A 17,500-nucleotide genomic window follows, 5' to 3' on the forward strand; every position below is an offset into this window, starting at 1 on the left:
GTCTGTCTTTCTTTTCATCTCTTTCTCTTTCTCTCTTTTCGTTTTCTCTTTCTCTCTCTCATTTTCTTTCTTTTTCTTTCTTTCTCTTTCTCGTTCTCTCTCGTTCTCTCTCTCTCTCTCTCTCTCTCTGTCCTCCCTCCCTTCCTCCCTCTTTCTCCCTCCCTCCCTCTTTCTTTCTTCCCTCTCCTTCTCCTTCTCCCTCTCCTTCCCTCTGTCCCTCTCTGAAAATAACACAAATTCACAAGATAAAACAAAACCCCGATGAAACGAAAGAGAGGAGATAAAGCAGGATATATGAAGGGGAAGAGAAAAAAAAAAAACGCGGGAGATTTTGATAATAGCGACAGTTTCGTTCGTGTGCGTGGCGGTTCCTTCGTGATCTGAAGCTTTTATTTTGTTTTCTATTTGTTCTCTATGCTTTATTATTATCTTGTTTATATGTTATGTGTTTTTCTTTTTCTTTTTTTATAAATAGTTTACTGTGGATTTTTTTCTTTTCGTATATCTGAAGTATTGATTTTTGTAGTGTTTTTTTTTTCTCCGTGTTCGGATGAAACGCGTTGGCTTTGTTATGTTTTTTTCACTTTTGTCATATTTGTATATTTTACTTTTTTTAGGTTTTATATTCGTATTTGAGTCCTTATATTATAATGATGATGATGATGATATTGATGATTATGATAATATGGTGATACTACTTACAATGATGATACAAATAATGATATAAAGAAGGTAATATTTATGATAGGGATACTGATTATAATGGTGAAAATGATAATGGTAATGCTATTGATGATACGATATGATATGGTAATAATTATAATGGTAATGATTGTTATTGTATTTACTTATTATTATTATTATTATTATTATTATTATTATTATTATTATTATAATCATCATCATCATCATCATCCTTATTATTAATTAATATTTATTCACCGTGCAAAAAAAAATCTTATTTCCCCTCCTATTTTTTATATATTGAACAGCCTTTTTTCCATTAATTTTAAAAGAATAAACAGAAATGCCACTTTCAGCCCAGCAGATGGAAATTCCGTGTTTATTAAAAGCGAAATAGAATGCAGTTTGAGGCGAAGGTACTTTTTCTTTTGTTAATTTTATCTTTTATTATTTTGGGGGGATGGGGGGGGTGTATTGGGAGAGGGGGGGTGGGTATGCTGGATATTGGTATGTGATGTATTGTTTATATTGGACGGACAGGCAGGCAGGCAGCAGGAAGGCGGCAGGCGGGGGCAGGGCCAAAAGGCACCCCCAGGCAGGCAGGCAGGCAGGCGGGGCAGGCAGGGGCAGGCAGGCAGGCGGGCAAAAGGGCAGGCAGGCCAGGGGGCGGGAAAGGGGGCAGGAAAAGGGGCGGGGCAGGGGAAAGGGTGGGCAGGCAGGCAGACAGACAGACAGACATTCAGACAAACAGAGAAATAGACAGAGAGTATATATGCACATGATTATGTGAGTATATATATATATTTATATATATATAAATTAGATGATAGATAGTAGAAGATAGATAGATAGATGGGAGATGTGTGGGGGTGTGTGTGTGGGGTGTGGTGGTGTGTGTGGTGTGTGTGTGTGTGTGTGTGTGTGGGGTGTGTGTGTGGGGTGTTTTGTGTGTGTTGTTGTTTTAGGGGTTTTTTTTTAATTTTAGTATGAAAGCGAGCGAGAAACAGCGGGAGGGAGGAAGGGAAATATGATAATTCCCTATTTCGGAATCCGTCGCAGCGTGCATTTAAAGGGACATTTCCGTTTAAGATTCAATTTAGAGGAAAGACGCGACTTTTTTTTATACTCCTATACAAAAAAGCAGGACCCCCCCCCTCCCCCTGAAAAAAGGCGAATATATTTATTTATTTTATTTTATTATATATATTATTTTCATTAGATTATCTGTATTAAAAATGCAGTTAGTTTTTTTTTTCATGCTAATTGTGTGCGGCATATTTTATCGAAAATGATTTAGGATTTGCAATTGCAATGCACGTATGAGCGTGTGTCAAGAATTTTCCATAAGTGAAATATACACTTCCGAGAATATTTATGATGAATCGTTAAGTAGAACAAATTAGAACTAAATAGTCCAATAAATAAAAGAAAAACATAAGAAAAAAATTAGAGAATCAATGGAATAAACAGAAAAAATGGATGATAGGTGCATAAAAAAGCAAGGTAAATGAATGGACAGGTAGATCATTAGCCACACACGAGTCGCCCAGTCGGTGGCCACGCACACGCACACGCATACGCGCACACACACACACACTCACACGCACACGCACACGCACACGCATGCACGCACGCACGCACGCACGCACACAACACACACACACACACGCACACACCACGAAACGCGCGACACACACACAGCCACCCCACACACACACACCACACACACACACACACACACACACACACACACACACACAAATAAAATAAAATAAAGTAAATAAAATTAAATAGAATTAAATAAAACAAAATCAAATGAAAAATATAAATAAGTAGAGATAAAGGATAAATGTTTATACCTAAGCACTGTTACCGATTGTTCCCGAGCGCCTCTAGACTGATGCTGCTCGCGATTGTGGGCAAGCAGAGCACCGTTGATTGGGCCAATTAGTGCCTTCCCAATTACGCCAGGCTGAAAGCACCAGGAGAGAGGGAGACGCGATTATTGCTTTTGCTTGGCCGGGTAGAGAGGTTGATAGATTGACCGAGAGATAGTTTTTGATGGATGAATGGAGAGAGAGAAAGAGAGGGGGGAGGGGGAGGGAGGAGGAGTAGGAGGGAGGGAGAAGGAGGGGGTGAGAGGGAGGGGGTGAGAGAGCGCGTCGGTTTCTGTCATCGTACAGGTATGGAGAGAGAGGGAGATTGATCGATAGATAGTTGTTGATGGAGAGAGGGAGAGAGAGAGGGAAAAGGGGAGAGAGAGAAAGAGAGAAAGAAAAAAAGATAAAGCGAGAGAGAGAGAGAGAGGAAGAGGGAGAGAGGAAGAGGGAGGGAGAGGAAGAGGGAGAGGGAGAAGGAGAAAGAGAAGGAGAAGGAGAAGGAGAGAGAGCGAGGAATATTTAGAGACGATACATTTCAAAGACAGATTCACACAAATAAACAGACAAACAACTGCAAGACATAGACAACAAAGATATATAAGAATACCATATAGGTTCGTGACAAAAAAAAGCTCCTCATATTTTGCCGTTATATAACCTTCTTAAAACTAACTTCGGGTTAACAAGAAAGGGAGTTGTAGGGGAGGTGAGAGGGGCAGTATGAGGCTTCGTTTCGTCACACTAGGGGCGAGTGTGACGTGTGGTGTGACGCAGGAGGGACGGGGGCCTATTTGGGGGGGGGGGGGGCAGGATGGAGGGTTAGGAGTAAGGGAGGGGAGGGGAAGGGAAGGGAAGGGAGGGTCTCAGTTTTAGTGTCTTTGTCTCTCTCTTTAACTTTTTTTTTCTTTTTTTTTTTTCTCTTTCTGATTCTTTCCATCTCTCTCTCTCTCTCTCTCTCTCTCTCTCTCTCTCTCTCTCTCTTCTCTCCTCTCTCCTCTCTATCCCTCCCTCCCCCCTCCTCCCTCCCTCCCTCCCCCCTCCCTCCCCTCCCTCCTCTCTCTCTCCCTCTCTCTCTCTCTCTCTCTCTCTCTCTCTCTCTCTCTCCTCTCTCCTCTCTCTCTCTTTCTCTCTCTCTCTCTCTCTCTCTCTCTCTCTCTCTCTCTCTCCTCTCTCTCTCTCTCTCTCTCTCTCTCTCTCTCTCAACCCCCCCCCGCAACCACACCTACAGACACACCTGATTGAATATGAACAGAGAATAAGCGCGCATTCGATAAATTGATTTCGTGGTGCCGATAATGTTGATTGTATATTTGATATTGATTTCGTGAAGGTATACTCTCACATTCTCACTCACACTCAAACTTATACTCACACTCACTTACTCTGTCATTTACATTTACCTATGCACGCTCTCTCTCTCTCTCTCTCTCTCTCTCTCTCTCTCTCTCTCTCTCTCTCTCTCTCTCTCTCTCTCTCTCTCTCTCTCTCTCACACACACACACACACACACACACACACACACACACACACACACACACACACACACACACACACACACACACACACACACACACACACCACACACACAAACGCACCGTTTGTGTATGCCCGTGTGTAAAAGCATATGTATGTATGTACGTGTGCGTGTGTTTGCGGGAATGAATGAAGTAGCAGCGAGGTTGGCTTGGCTTGGCTATAGAACCAGCGAGGTTGGCTTGGCTTGGGCATAGAACCGGCTTGGTTTTGTCGATCACTGAACGTTTTGTGATTTCTGCTGGACGAAGGACTCAGGTTATATGGTAATGATGCGGATGGTGGTTTATTTACAGTAGTTATTATAAAAGGTGAAGTTATGGCCTTTGCGGTAAGGTAGTTGGTATGTAGGAGGGAGGGGAGGGGGCTTAGGGTGAGAGAGAAGGAGAGAGGGAGGGAGGGAAGGAATATGGGAGGGAGGGAGGGAGGAGGGAATAAAGGAAGGAAAGAATGAAAGAAGGAAGCAGAGAGAGAAAAGAAAAGAGAAGAGAGGAGAGAAGAGAAGAGAAAAGATAGAAGAGAGGAGAGGAGAAGAGAGGAGAGAGACCTACCTTATTCTCCTACCTGTCTGCATTGCCTCTTCCTCGCCTCGCCGCACTTCAACACAGGCTCCTAATGCACGACAAGTCATTGCTGCATAACGCGATCGCGGCGTAGGAATTTTACAGCGCAATTGCATGATTGCATGGTCAATAAGAGGGAGTGGAGAGGGGAAGGGGGGACGGGAGGGAGGGAGGAAGGAGAGAAGGGAAGGAGGGAGGAATGGAGGGAGAAGGAGAGAAGGGGAAAAGGGAAGGAGGGAGGGATGGAGGGAGAGGGGGAATGAGCGATGAGAGGAAAGGGAGAGAACGGAATAACATTGAGGGGAAGATAGAGGGATGAGAAGGAAGGGAAGGGAAGGGGATGAGAGGAGGGAAAGGTAAGAAGGAAAAGAAAAAGGAGAGGACAGGGGGGGGGGAGAAGGGGGCGAGAGGAGAGTGCAGAGAGGAAATTGTGGAGGACGGTCGAATAAGGTATGTAAAGATAGGAAGAAGAAAGAAGGGAAAGAGAGGAACAGACGAGTGAGAAAGGAAAGGGGTAGGGAAAGGAGGGTAGGGAAAAGGAGAAGGGAGAATGGATATGCGGTACTGGGTCATTGCTCCTTGCATGCGTTTAATTGCATCAACTAGCAAGCGCAAAATAGGTATGCCAACTATGCAATATTTTCATCACTCGTGTGGACTATATTTTATTTTTCCTTTTTTCTTTTTTTTTCTTTCTGAGGATGTTCTATTTTTGCCCGTTATTCTATCCCTTCAACAAAAGAACTGAAATTCCTTCCGAGCGATATTTCAAGATTAAGAAAAGGGGAGAGTGTTTCTGAATGTGAAATGTGAGCGAGTAGATGCTTTTTGTCATATTATAGTGAATCTGAAATATTTGTTAGTTTGATAGCTTGTTTCAGTAGCTTGTTTTTTTTTTTTTTTTTTTTGCTTTCTTTGTTTCTTTCTGTTTTTCTTTCTTTAGGTATATGTTACAAGTGACTAGTTTCCAATATGCCAAGAGGTGGTGACTTACCCGCTTATAACTGGCTCAGCCATTCTATTTTCGTTTGTGTGTCAAATTGTGCATAGGGATATTGGCTGAATAAGTATGATCAAAATCATTGTCGTATTTGCGGATAAAAGAACATCTATACATACTCATGCACGCAGGCGCACGTACGCACGCACGCACGCGCACTCACTCACTCACTCACTCACTCACTCACTCACTCACTCACTCACTCACTCACTCACTCACTCACTCACTCACTCACTCACACGCACACACACACACACACACACACACACACACACGCGCGCGCGCGCGCGCGCGCTCACAAAGCGCACACAACGCACACGCACACAAGATTCTAGTCTCGTTGAACCAGCTTGGCTCTTAAAATCTACGGAATGTGACGCCCCGTTTCAAAACTCGGCCACTCAGACTGCCGCCCGATAAGTTGGTCGTTATTGATAGGCCGCTTTGGGAGTGCGACCTGCTAGTTGACGGTTTATGGACTTATTTTCGTGTATGGTTCTTGGTGGTTTTGTTTATATTTGTTATCGTTAAAGTTATTGTTATTGTTATATTTATTCTTATTGTTATTTTATCATCATTCTTGGGATAATTATTGTTGTCGTCTTGTTGCTGTTGTCGTTGTTGTTGGTTATTATTATTTTTACCGTCGCTTTTCTGCCTAATTCCGTCTGGATTTTATTTTCGCGGAATGTTTAAGCCCCCAAAGCGGCACAGAGTTAACGCCTCCTTCGGGTTTATTGGGGTCGTAACAAGGGGCTTCTCCGCGCCTAGTAAACTTGGCCATTGCCTTGCCTTGCTGGATCTTGCTTTTTTGTTTTGTTGCTTTTTCTTGTCTGTTCTTGCTCTATCTTGCTTTGGCTTGTTTTTTTTCTTGATTTGTTTTGCTTTTATTTTAATTTAATTAATTTTGCTTTATCTTGCTTTGTCTTGGTTAATTTTGCCTTATCTTGCTTTGGCTTGCCTTATCTTGCTCTGTCTTATCTTGATTTGTCTTGCCTTGCTTTGTTTTGCTTTCTCTTGCATTATCTTGCTTTCTCTTGCATTATCTTGCTTTATTTTGCTTCATCTTGCCTTACCTTGCTTTACCTTGCTTTATCTGTTTCTGGGAAGATGGCAATCTTTTTTCTTCTTCTTCTATTTACAAAGTTATCTTAGCTCGTTAGCTCTTTTTTTTTTTTACTCGTATCTACTCGTGTATTTATTTATTTTTTTATCTTTTTTTATTTATTTGTTTGTAACTTTTTTTTTTACGTATTTGTGGGTAACGATTGCTATTTTTTTTTTACCTATTTGTAACTTTTTTTGTTTGTTTGTTCATTTGTCCCGTGTTTGTGCGCTGACCTCGTTATTTTCACGGCGCAGGCTTATGGCGGACACGTGTTGAAACCCACACAGTGCGTCTTTTTTTTCCCTCTCTTCTTCTTATTCCTTTTTCCGCTTCTAAGCTGGTACACGTGGCATTTGGCACTCTCTCTTATTGCTAACGTCTTTCTAAATGAATTGTTAGTGTTTAGTCTTTGTCGGAGGCAAGATTTTATTTTTGTTTTTCGTTTTTTGTTTTGTTTCGTTTTAATGCGAACATTTTATCGAGAAATTCGACTCTGGTTTATTTATTTTTATTTATTTATTTATTTCTTTATTTATATATTTATTTGTTTTATTTATTTATTTAGTTTTGCCTCGGTTTCGGTAGGCCTATGTCCGTGTCTCGATTGATAGGCTCTTGTCACACGGCCGTCAGCGCACTCAGCCGAGCCAGGCAAGGAGGCAATTGAGTCAGCAGATCTCGCGCTGACGTTTCCTGACATTTCGTGAATGTCATGTAACGGTCTTTTTTTTTTCTTCTTCTGTGAGTTGTTATTTTTTCAGGTCAATGCTTGGCTATTTTTGAAAGGGGAGGGGGGGGTGGCTAGAGGGAAAGGCTAGACGTCGTCCGACTTTTTTCCATTTCTTGGGATTTTCCACCTGGAGAGGATTTTTTCCCGCTCTCGATATATATATATATATATATATATATATATATATATATATATATATATATATATATATATGTGTGTGTGTGTGTGTGTGTGTGTGTGTGTGTGTGTGTGTGTGTGTGTGTGTGTGTGTGTGTGTGTGTGTCTAATGATCTATCTGTATATTTCTGACTCTCTCACTCTTTCTTTCTTTCACTCTCTCTCTCTCTCTCTCTCTCTCTCTCTCTCTCTCTCTCTCTCTCTCTCTCTCTCTCTTATTCCCTCCTTCTCTTCCTCCGCCTCTTCCCCCTCCCTCCTTCCCCCTACTTCCTTCCCTCCCTTCCCTCCATCCTTCTTTCCCTCCTGCCTTCCCTCCTTCCTTCCCCCATTCCTTCCCTCCTTCATTCGCCCATTCCCTCCCTCCGTCCCTCCCTCCAACTTCAGAATACTTTCCACGCGTCCCATTGATAATGCATGGCGCGCCCTCAGTCCGTCGACCCCCCCCCCCTCACACATCCCCCGCTCTCCTTCCCTCCTTCACCGTGGGCGTGATGACGTAACGCGCTCGGCCCACTTTCGACTGAGCGCTGAAGTTGGGGGAGGGGGAGAGGTAGGGGATGGAAAGGGAGGAGAAGGGGAGGTGGAGGGGGGGAGAAGGGGAGGTGGAGGGGGGGAAGGGGAGGTGGAGGGTCGAAATAAGGGGTAGAAGGGGGAGAGGGAAGGGGAAAGGGAGAGGAGGTAGGGGATGGAAGGGAGGGAGAAGAAGAGGTGGAGGGGGGAAGGGGAGTTGGAAGGGGGTAGAGGGGGGAGGGGAGAGATGGGGGAATGGAGGAGGAAAGGGGATGGGTAGAGGAAGGATAATTGGAAGGGGAATAGAGGGAATGGGAACTGGGGGTGAGGAGACAGAGGAATAGAAAAGGAGAATAAAAGATGATGATGAGGAGGAGGGGAAGAAGGGAGAGGATTTGGAGGATGTCGAGGAAGGAAGAGGATAATGCAAGAAGGAGAGGTTTAGAAGAAGGAAGAAGAAAAACAGGAGGAGGAGAAAAAAGAGAAAGAGAAGGAGGAGGAGGAGGAAGGGGGCTATGGGATGGTTAAGGAAGAGGAAGTGAAGGAGGAGGAGGAGGAGGAGGAGGGAGAGGAGGAGGAGGAGGGGGGGAGGAGGAGGAGGGGGGGTCTATGGCATGGAAGAGGAGATTTAGGAGGAGGTCGTCGTCACGGAAAACACCTGTGTTATCCACACCCTGACCTACCCTGTGGCCCGCCCTATGGCCTCTCTATGACCCCCCCTCCCTTCTCTCCTCCCTCCCTCCCTCCCCCCTCCCTCCCTGCCTCCCTCCCTCCCTCCCTCCTTCCTCTCTTCTCCCTCCCTCCCTCCTTCCTCTCTTCTCTTCCTCCTCCCTCCTCTCTCCTCCCTCTCAACCCTCCTCTCTCCTCCCTCCCTCCTCTCTCCTCCCTCCCCTCTCTCTCCTCCCTCTCTTCTCCCTCCCCCCTCCCTCCCGTTGCCAAGTGCCCCTCCACAACACGCTCCCGATGTCTGCTTCCTCCCCAGCCATACTTTTCCCCGGCGTGTCCGTATCGATCATGCGATGTGACAGACAGCCTATCGGGGTGGGGGGGGGGAGGGTTAGGGGGTAGGTGATAGGTGATAGGGGGCTGGGGGGAGGGTAAGGGGTTGGGGTGGGGAGGGTCAGGAAAGGGGGGGGAGAGGGGGGTAGCTATTTTGGAAAGGGGGATCTGGGGTAGGGGGGGAGGGGATTTATATCTGTAGGCTTGTGTAATTAAGGTCATGTTGCTAGGAGATGCCGTTGGGATGTTTGTTATGATGATGATTATTGTTGTTGTTATATATTTTTTATTGTTTTTTTTGTTTTTGTTGTTGTTTTCATTATCATTATGATTGTTTGTTTATTATTATTATTATTATTATTACTATTACTATTACTATTACTATTACTATTCATCATCATCATCATCATCATCATCATGGTTATTACTATTATCATTGCTATTTTATTGTTATTATTATTATTGATATAGTTATTATTGTAGTTGTTATTGTTATTATGATTTTTGTTACCATCATCAAATTTTTTATCATAATGATCAGTGTTATCACCAACACGACCACCATTGGCGACATGCAGAACACTTGTCATGAGGGTGGCGTGTGTCATTTTCCAACGATGTGTCATGCAATACAGGCAGGTGCTACTCTGTACACGGCGCAATATGTGTGACACAGAGATTCTTATGTTTTTGTTTTTTATTAATTGTTTCATTTGTTTGTCGTAGTTTTTTTTTCTTCGCTGCTTTAATGCGTTATTTGATTATTTCGTGTTGAATGTGGGGTTAAATTTTAGGTTTTGGGTTGGTTGTGGGCTTGAATTTTGTGTTTTGGGTTGGTAATGTTAAATCTTGGGGTTAAATGTGTAGTCGTGGGTTGAATATGTGAACTCTTGGGGTTAAATTCTTTGTTAAATCGTGGGGTTTAGTTTGATCTTTTGAGTAGAATATGTTAAATCTCAGGGGTTAATTTAAGGTTTTGGGTTGAATATATTAATCTTGTAGGGTTCAATGTGAGGTTTTAGATTGGTAATGTTAAATCTTGGGGTTGAATTTGAGATCGTGGGTTGGATATGTGAACTCTTGGGGTTAAATTTGGCGTTTCGTGTTGACAGCGTTAACTCGAATGGTTCAGCCTTTCGTGTGTTGACGGAAGGGACTGTCGAATGTGTCCTGGCGCCTGATTGGATGAGGATGGGATCCCTCTTGCACTGCCGTTCTCCTCCTTCCTTTATTCCCTTGCCTTTCCCCCTCTCCTATTCTCTTCTCCCTCCCCCTTCCCGTTCCCTATTCCCTTGTCCCTCTCCTCCACTTCTTTTGCCCCCCCCCCCATATCCTTTCCCCCCACTGGTCATGTTCTCCCTCCCTCTCCTCCCCTCTTACCCTCCTCCTCCCACCTTTCCTGTTCTTCCCCGCCTCTATTCCATACCCCCCCTTCCCCTCCTCACCCCCGCTCACGCCCCTTCGCCTCTGTTCCCCACCTTCCACCCCCTGCCTCTCCCCCCTTCCCCCAACCCTCCCTCTTGCCGCCCCCCTTCCCCCTGCTCTTTATTCTTCCCCTTCCCAGTAAGTCCTCTCCTACCTGCACCTCCCCCCCCCTCCTCCCTCCCTCCCTTCTCCATCATTCATCCTCCTTCCTCCTCCTTCCTCTCTCTCTGCTCTTCCCCTCTCCCCCTCTTCCCTATCTCCCCGCCCTCCTATCCCCTCCCCCCCTTCCCTTCCCCCCTCCCCCCTCTCCCCACCCGCATCGCACTCCCATGACATGCCACGACAAAAGGGGGAAGGTATGGGGGAGGGGGGATATGGGTGGATTGAGGCAGGGGGGGGGTAGGGTGTCGCGTTATTGAGGTCGTGAATTATTTAAGAGAAATGTACATGCTTGGCAAGCCTCTCAGGTCGATGATGTGGGGGGAGGGTGGGGGAGAGGGGGAGGAGGTGGAAGGGGGAGAGGGGGAGGGAGAGGTGGAGGAGAGGTTGAGGAAAAGAATGGGGGAGAGGGGGAGGAGGTATGGGAAGAGGTAGGGGAGGAAAAGATGGAGAGAGGTACGGGAGGGAGGAGGGTGAAAGAAAAGTGGAGGTTTGGGGGGGGAGCTGCGGTGACCCGGAGAGGGGGGGGGGGAAGTGGAATTTTTTTATTTATATAAATGTCGGTTGTTGTTGTTGCTGTTTGTTGTTCAGTTCGCGTGTTCTTCTCTTTATATCTTTTGTCATTATCATCACCGGTAAATTACCATACCTTTCATTCCTTTTTTTAAGATTTAGTGACTCGACGTGTGTACTGCCATCCAGCACACCTTTTCGTTTTTATTGGATTGATTTCGTTATTGGTTGGCGAAAATCGCTGCGGGTCAAGCTTTGCCTGAGTCTCCCCTCATCAACATCGATGTTGTCATCGCTTTCACTTCATCGCCTTCGTTTTAAGCCTGGAATGGACTCTTGGCCTTGAATTCGGCTGTAAGGACGGTGCAGCACGGTCGGACACACGCACACGCACACGCACACCCACGCACACGCACACGCACACGCACACGCACACGCACACACATACACATACACATACATACACACACACACACACACACACACACACACACACACACACACACACACACACACACACACACACACACACACACACACACACACACACACACACACACACACACACGGACACACACACACACACACGGACACGCACACTTTTACCCACACGAACGATCAAACACGCGTGCACACACGCACATGCGTTTCCATATGTTTCATTCCTAGACTAGGAAACCGCGTCTGCCCCCCCCCCCCTCCGTCGCTCTCATTCCTCCGCGGCTGACCCTCGACCAAGCGGCTGACCCTCGACCAAGCGGCTGACCCTCGACCAAGCGCTGACCCTCGACCAAGCGGCTGACCCTCGACCAAGCGGCTGACCCTCGACCAAGCGGGCTGACCCCTCGACCAAGCGGCTGACCCCTCGACCAAGCGGCTGACCCTCGACCAAGCGGCTGACCCTCGACCAAGCGCTGACCCTCGACCAAACGGCTGACCCTCGACCAAGCGGCTGACCCTCGACCAAGCGGCTGACCCCTCGACCAAGCGGCTGACCCTCGACCAAGCGGCTGACCCTCGACCAAGCGGCTGACCCTCGACCAAGCGCTGACCCTCGACCAAGCGGCTGTCTGTTCGCTGCGCCGGATGTGGTCGCCTCCTCGCTCTATCAGAGGTAGGCGATTGGGAGTATGGAATTATCGACTCTTCCCCTCTCCTCTTCGCTCTCCTCGCTTCCACTTGGCAATCGTCTTCCCCTTTGCTTGGTCTCTTCTATTCACCCTTCTCCCTTCTGTCTTGCGTCGTTTCTTCCCTCTCCTTTCTTACCACTTCGCCTCGATTCTTCCCTCTTCTTCCTTGCACTTCGTCTTCATTATTCCCTCTCCTCCTTTATACTTTTAGTTTCTTCCCCTCCCCCTTTCCTTCCCTTCCCGATCTCCCTCCCTTCCCACTTCCTCTCTCCCTCTCTCCCTCTTTTCTTTTCTCCCCATCTTCCCCACTCTTTACCACCATCTCTCTGTTCTCCCCATCTTCCCCACTCTGACTCCCCTCACTTCCCCTCCGTCTCTCCCTTCCTTTCTCTCACTCTTCTCTCCCTTCCTGCTTCTTCTCCCTCCTCCCCCCACCCCTCTTTTATCCCCCCCCCCCACCCTCATATAAAAAGGAAACGAACTGAGAGACAGACATTTCTGGCAGCTGTTGTGTCTGTTGGCAAAGTGACCTACAAAACCTGTTGTGGAAATCGATACTACTGTTTTGTGACCTCGATGGATTGACCTCCCCTTCCCTCGCGTTCTCCCCCCCCCCGTGACCTGGCTTGACCTCTGGTTCGTTTGGGAGCTAGTGGGCAGTGACTAATGGGGATTTTTGTTGTTGTGTGTGTGATACGTATTCGGCGGCGTGTGGGAGAGAGAGGGAGGGAATGATGTAAGAGGAGAGAGAGAGAGGTAGAGGTAGAGGTAGAGAGGGGTAGGGGTAGAGAGAGAGAGAGAAAGAAAGGCAGAGGCAGAGGCAGAGAGTTTAATTTGGTTTGGATTCCATTTGATACAATGGATATTCTTGGTGTGACATACTGTCTGCTGAACCGAGTCCTTGCCCGCCGTGGTGCCCAGCCACAGCAGTAACCTCCGGGCGACAGTTGCAACTTCTCGCGCCTGGGCGGGGCGCTAACCGCCGACCCCTCGGATGAGAGGCCGACACGTTAGAGAGAGAGAGAGAGAGAGAGAGAGAGAGAGAGAGAGAGAGAGAGAGAGAGAGAGAGAGAGAGAGAGAGAGAGAGAGAGAGAGAAAATAACACCAGTCGCGTCTCCTTCCCGCACGGGAACGAAGGTGAGAAACGGTGTGTGTTTGCGTGTCTGTCTGTCTGTCTGTCTGCCGCCTCCCACAGATGATAGATTGCGGTAGTCGGGAGGTCAACGCAGGCCCTTAAAGGTACACGGCGCGTCATGGCTTTACATTTTAACGCGTGTGCAAAACAGTGCACTTTGTTTTAAAGGCGTGGAGTGGCTGCGTCTTTTGATGTTGCTGGTAATTTTATATAAACACTTCCCTCCCCTCCCCCTTTCCCCTCCCTCCCTTTCCTCTGCTTCATTCTATTTATCTCCCTTCTCTCTGCCTCCCTTTATTTGTCTCTTTTTCTTCTTCCTTCTACTTATCTTCCTTTCTTCTGCCTCCTATTTATCTTCCTTTCCTTTGCCCCCCTTCTATTTCTCTCCCTTTCTTCTGCCTCCTTCCATATCTCTCCCTTATCTTCTCTCCCTCACTCCATTTCTCTCTCTTTTCCCTTCTCTCCCTCCTTTCAATTCTCCCTCCCCTCTCCCCCTTTCATATTCTCCCTTCCTTTCTCTCCCTCGCCTCCACATCCTATCATTTGTCTCCTTCTCCTCTCCCTCCTTTCATTTCTCTTCCTTCACACTTCTCCTCCCATCTCTCCGTTCCCCCACTCCCCTCTTTTATTCCCCTCAACCCCATCCCCCATTAGAAAATTACATGCTTTAAGCTGAAGAAAAAAGTTACGTGTTTCGATGTACAGTAAACTAGATACTTCCATGTTATCAAGAAAACGGTGCTCCATAGTAACTGTATGTTCAACTTTATGCTATAAAGTTTATGGAGAGCTATAACTGTGTGTTAAAGCTGGGTTATAAAGTATATAGAAAGCTATGAACCTTAAATCCCACACGAGAACCGCCCCTTTGTGGTCTTTGATATAGATTATTTAGATTCGGTTGCTATTTGTGTTATTATTATTATTTTTTTTTTTTGTGTGTGTGTGTCATGTGGTGATTTTATTTTGATGATGTGGATTCGGAAATGTGAAGTTTTCATTTGCTCTTATGTTTTTATTGATATATCAATATTGTTTTTTTTTTTTTTTTTTTTTTTTATAACACTTTGTAATATTCTAAAGGGCTAAAGTCGTTGTTGTTGTTTAGGTGTTGTTAGAGTTTTAAGGCCAGGGCAGTTGTTAAGGGACTGTCGACCTTAAGGGCGCATAGAAAAAAAGGGCGAGGGAGATTTGGTCTCGTGCGTGAGCTGGTGACGGTGGCATTATCCTGGTGGTCGGAACTTTTGGCTTTTGCGTGTGTGTGTGTGTGTGTTTTTTTCCGCCGGTATTAAGAAAACGGAGAAAGAGAGGGGGGGAGGAGAGGGAGGGAGATAAGAGAGGGGGGAAGGGAAAATGAGGGAGGTAAAAGAGGGAGATAAGGGAGATACGGGAGAGAAGAGTGGAGAGGGAGGGAGAAGAGAGGGTGAAAAGGGAACTAAAAGACTATGAAGGGAGATGGAGCAAAAAAGTTAAGGTAGAAAATGGAGAAAAAGAAAAAAGGGAGTGCAGAGAATAAAATTAGAAAGAGAGAGAGAGGGAGAGGAGGGAGGGAGGGAGGAGGAGGGAGGAGAAGGGTAGAAGAGGGAGAGAGGAGAAGGGAGAGAGGGAGGAGGAGGAGGGAGGGAGAGAGAGGGAGAGAGGAGAGAAGAGGGGAGAGAGGGAGAGGGAGAGAGAGGAGAGAGAGAGAGAGAGAGAGAGAGAGAGAGAGAGAGAGAGAGAGAGAGAGAGAGAGAGAGAGAGAGAGAGAGAGAGAGAGAGCATTTTCCCAGCATCTTTACTCTTTATTGATGGTGAGTGATGATGCAACCAGTAGTTAAACTTCGCTTTAAAGACGGATAGACACGAGGAGAAGGCGAGGGAGGAGGGAAGAGGAGGAGGGGGAGGAGAGGTAGGGGAGAGGAAGGAGGGACGACCTAGAGAGAGAGAGGATGGGAATAGAGAGAAGGAGAGAAGGGGAAGGGAACAGAGAGAGCTAGATGGGTAGGAAGATAAGGTGAGAGTGAAGGTAGAAATTATAGAGCAGGGGGGGGGGGGGGGTAAGCCAGGCGTACCCATCAATAGTTCCCGTATGGCACCTTAGTGAGGAAGTGCCATCCCGGTGCCAGTTTTTCCTTGAGGTCAACCTGGCCCTCCCACCTCTCTGCTCTCCTGCCGTGGGTCGAGTCGGCAAACATTAATTTTGTGTAGGCGAGTGGTCGGCCGGGCGTCTATTTCGCTGGTTTTTTATGTTTTTTTTCTCTCTCTCTTTTATTTTATTCTTGTATATTTGTTGTTGTTGTTATTATTGTTATTGGTATTACTATTTATTATTATTATTGTTATTGGTATTACTAATTATTATTATTATTGTTATTGTTGTTGTTATTGTTATTATTATTATTATTATTATTATTATTATTATTATTACTATTAAAGTAATGATCATTATTGTTATTATTATCATTATCAATTATTATTAATATTGTTAGTAGTAGTAGTATTTATCAATTCTCATTATCATTATTTTTGTGTGTATATGTGTAACAAAGTTAGGCAGACATAATTTTGTAGAACTTGGCCATTCCCTCGCTCACGTCCGTTCTTCTCTCGCAAATGCTCGCCCACGCACGGAACCCATTTCGTTAAGATTCACATCAAAGGTGCCTCTCTCCCTCTCTCCCTCTCTCCCTCCCCCTCCCCCTCCTTCCTTCGACCCCTCCCCCTCCCCCTCCCCCCCTTTCTTCCATCGACCTCTCCCTCCCCCTTCTTTCCTTCCTTTCCTTTCCTACCTCCCTTCTCTTTCCTCACTTCCTCTCTCCCTCTCTATTTTTCCCCCGTTTGCGTTCTCTCCCTCTCCCGTCTTCCCTCTCTCCTTTCTTCTCCTTCAACCCCCTCTCCACGCCCAAAACTTCTCTCCAACATCTCCAACGCACCCTTTCCTCAGCCCACACATCTCCCTCCTCCTCCCCTCAACCCACTTGGCGTGAGCAGCGGCGAGAGGTCGGTTAGTCGGGTGGTTGGTTGGTCGGGTTGTCGGGTGGTCGGTTGTTTGGCTGGTCGGTTAGTTGGTTGGTCGGTCAGTCAGTAAGTCGGGTGGGTTGATAAGTAGGGTGGTCGGTTGGTCGGCTGGTCGTTTAGTCGGTTGGTCGGCTGGTCAGTCAGCTGGTCGGTTGGTCGGTTGGCCGGCTGGTCGTTTAGTCGGTTGGTCGGCTGGTCAGTCAGCTGGTCGGTTGGTCGGGAGACTTTATTTACGGAAAGCCTATTCCGTCCCTCGGAGATTTTCACGAGGCCGGCGCGCCTTGGCCTCTTCGTTAACATGTTCGGAACGTGTATCGGGAGCTTCGCCTTGTATGTGTTCGTTCAGCTGTCTTTTGTTGCGTTGTGCGAGTTGAATCGGAATGTGGGGTTTGAGTTTTTCTCTTCTCTTCTCTTCTCTTCTCTTCTCTGTTTCTCTCTCTCTCTCTCTCTCTCTCTCTCTCTCTCTCTCTCTCTCTCTCTCTCTCTCTCTCTCTCTCTCTCTCTCTCTCTCTCTCTCTCTCTCTCTCTCTCTCTCTCTCTCTCTCTCTCTCCTCCTGCTCCTGCTCCTCCTTCCCCCTCCTCTCTCCTCTGTCCTCTCTCCTCTCTCCTCTCTCTCTCTCTCTCTCTCTCTCTCTCTCTCTCTCTCTCTCTCTCTCTCTCTCTCTCTCTCTCTCTCTCTTTCTTTACGGTGTTTAGAATTAATTTTGTTGTAGGATGTATGTATGTATGTATGTGTGCGTGCGTGCGTGCGTGCGTGCGTTCGTTTAAGTCCGTACCGTGTTTTTATTGTCTGGTTGAGCGGACGTGCTTTGAGAGAGAAAGTCTGTATATTTACTCTCTTGAAGTGACCAACTCTTGTATCTTTTTCTACATTGTTTTTGTTTAGGGTTCGATGCATTAACTTTTGAAGTGACTTTTTTTTTTTTTTTTTGGGGGGGGGGGGCGATGTACTGAAA

General features: G+C 46.5%; 1 protein-coding gene across 1 annotated transcript in view; it reads left to right on the forward strand.

Annotated features, from left to right (window-relative positions):
* Window positions 1-17,500, forward strand: part of LOC119580039 (protein unc-119 homolog B-like) — a gene marked incomplete at its 3' end in the record, with an annotated part of 108,420 nt that overhangs the window by 52,896 nt on the left and 38,024 nt on the right.

This window comes from Penaeus monodon, chromosome 13, assembly GCF_015228065.2.
Source record: "Penaeus monodon isolate SGIC_2016 chromosome 13, NSTDA_Pmon_1, whole genome shotgun sequence".
In the NCBI taxonomy this organism is placed as follows: Eukaryota; Metazoa; Arthropoda; class Malacostraca; order Decapoda; family Penaeidae; genus Penaeus; species Penaeus monodon.